Raw genomic sequence first — 3,371 nt, 5'->3', positions numbered from 1 at the left:
TTTCATCCAACAATGCTTGCAATTCGCTGTCTTCAAACTTTTTCGGTGGTCTTCCACGTTCTTCGTTTCTCATGTCAAAATCGCCACTTTTGAATTTTTTAAACCACTCAAAGCACTGTGATTTACCAAGAGCATGCTCACCGTAAGCTTCGACAAGCATTCGATGCGATTCTGCAGCAGTTTTCTTCAAATGGTAACAGAAAATCAATGCTGTCCGCAAATCGTAGTTTCCAGGCACAAAATTCGACATGTTCAACGCTATTACAAACTATGCTGTTGTATGAAACTTGTATTGTTGTGAGTTGAAAATCTTTGTCAGAAATGTCAACAAGGAAATGGCGCCAATGACGCGGTTTGACGGTAACTACATTGATAACTAGGGCCATCTATGGGCAAATTCCGGTTTCATATTTACAGACCTGGTATAACCATAAGTTGCAAAAATGTGTTGAATTATCCTATTTTGAGATTATGTTAAACCTATGGATCTATTATATATTATATTCTATACTTATTACACAGCATAAAAAGAAATGGAACTAAACCACAATAATATTGCCATAAGTTACTGTAAAAATTAAGTTCAAGTTATGTTTAGAGGTTATGTTACATCTTAAAACTATAATATTTTGCTGCTATTACTATTTTTTAGAAGTCTCAGAATCAATCAGAGCATGAAAAAATAATCGGGTATGTGACAAAAACGAATAATAATTCAAAATTTTACAAAGAAACTTGAAAATATCCGTCAGTTTTGATTTTTTTTGGTTATGTCGTGGTACATTGCTATTTCATTTAAATCATATTTTAATACTACAGATCACACAAATGCAAGTGGGTGATAAATAATCCCAAAAAAGCGATAAAAATAAAAATTTTCTTTAAAAAACCGCCATATTTAATGCGCCATAATGAATTTTTTTATTTGCATAGCACCATATTTGCATAATACCATATTTTATTTTTATAAAGACATTATAAATTACATTATACCACCAGATCCAGACAATTAGTACAATCCTATGACAGGATCATGCCGAAAAGTGAAATACAAACAAACAATATTCTATTTTTTTCAATTTTTTGGCGTTTCAGCCGCCATATTGAAAAAATGGACTTCATATTCGGAAAGAGCATGTCTTACATCTATAGGGTATCAAGTGCCGGAAAAATCTATGGTTTTCTGTCAAAATTTTTGCAATGAAGAAAAGACAAAATTTAAGTCATTTTGGAGCGAAACGAGTTAATACTTGCCTCAATGAGTAATATCGATGTTTGCAACATCGATGATTTTTTTCCATCCCTACTACCAATATCATCTGTTTTTTCTACATTAATTTCTCTACCAAAGCAAGAAACATACAAAAAAAACATACAAATTGTGCGTACATTAAGTATGAGAATTTCGTCGATAGTGTCGCCAATTACTGGTGGTTTTTGGTATTTCAATTTGAAATACAAAATACATTGTATAACCCATTTGAAATACAAAATACAAAATGCTTTTATATACTCTATTGAGATATAAAATACAAAGTATTTTTTTACAAAATTGTATTTAAAATACTGTAATTCAATTATAACTATTTAAAATATGCCCAGCCCTGAGTATATCCTATTAGACGATTTATTGGAAAACTTAGTCTGTTCAATTAAACAGTCCAACAAGATAGTTCATTTATGAAATCTATAGAATCAGAGTGATAAAGTCTGTGAAATCCATTCAGATTGTTTAGTCAATCAAATAAAGAAGGACTTTGCCACATTAGATCCGTCAATTTAAACTTTAAAATTTTGATCTCAAATTCGTACATTGAGAGAAAAATTTCATAAAATGAAAAAAATATATTTTTTATATCAAATTTGCTGATCAAAATAAATATTTATTTCCTTTAAAAAAATATTTTGTAATATAAAATATTTTATAAATTAAATCAAATAATAATGACTATATTACCTGAAATCAAATATGAAATTTTTGAAACCAATGAAATATGTACTTAAAAATAAAAAAGATATATATTACAATTTAATAAAATAAACAACTAAAAAAAATGAATTTCTTTTTAATTTGAAATAAATCTGCTTGTTTACATATAATGCATGATTTGGTTGATATTATTTATTAATAAAAAAATATATTATTAAAATACAGTTACAATATAAGGAATTATTTATTAATATTAAAAAAATATATTGTTCAAAGCACAGTTACAATATAAGGAAAGTTTATTCAGTAAATTTGATATAAAAAAATGTATATTTTTTATATTACAAAATTTTTCTTTAGAAAAATAAATAGGAGAAAAACTATTAAAAAATTAAGTCATTTTATTAAATCATATTATCAAAAAATTATATTACTATTTTAATTATAACATATATAGACAAAATATAAGACTTTTATATCGATCGAAGAAGTGGTGCAGTGTCTAAAGCAACAGACTCATAATCCAGAGATGCCTTCTAGGGTCCAAACTCGAGTCCTACCAGTGCCAGTGAAAATTTTTAAATAAGTTGTAACGTTGGAATCACGTAATCAAAAGTTTTCAAGTAAAATCAGCAAACATATACCTTAGGAATACTTCAGGAATTCATTGTGCTATCTTGAGTATATTATTAGTCTAAAATATTTGTTATTTGAGATAAGAAAATCATTTTTTCTTTAAAAAAAAAATACTTGTTTTGCTTAAAAAAATATTTTATTTTTTAAAAAAAGCATTATTATTAAAATTACAATATTTGGATTTAAAAAAAGGTTACTTTAAATTAAAGCCTAAAATTTTTTAAATTAAATATTAAAAGATATTGAAATAAGTATGTATTTCTTTACTTTATATTATAAATTTAGTACTTTTAAAAAAATTTTATTTTTGTTTTTATAATGCATACATATTTTATTTTAATATTTTTTATATTACATTGAAATAAATAACTTAATTAAACGTATTGAAACATATTATTTTTTAAACTCAAATAACATTTTTTTTAAATTATTATATTTTTTTCAGTGTAATTCAGCGACTGGAAAAGTACTTTAGTACTGACTTTTATAAAAACCAAACAGTATTTTGATTTTGCCGTTTTTGGGTTAGTTAATGCTGATTTCCTCTGCCAGTGAAGTGGTAAACTAATCTCAGATTCGAAATCAGCAATTCTAAAAATCCCCAAGTACTGAATTTTATCCAAAATCAAGTCACTTTTCGCATTTTGGTCCTCCATATTGAATCCGCCATTTTAAATTTTAAAATTTAGAGTTCAGATTCGAAATCAGCGATCCCAAAAACTCCTGGGTACTGAGTTTGATAAAAATTTTGCTAAGGGAAAAAAAATTAAATGATGTGTCATAGTGCGTCAATGACGATAGTGCG

This window comes from Odontomachus brunneus, unplaced genomic scaffold (genome assembly GCF_010583005.1).
Source record: "Odontomachus brunneus isolate Ranch 3 - 2012 unplaced genomic scaffold, Obru_v1 Obru_scaffold_135, whole genome shotgun sequence".
Taxonomy (NCBI): Eukaryota; Metazoa; Arthropoda; class Insecta; order Hymenoptera; family Formicidae; genus Odontomachus; species Odontomachus brunneus.
Note: the sequence above shows the minus strand (reverse complement) of the source record.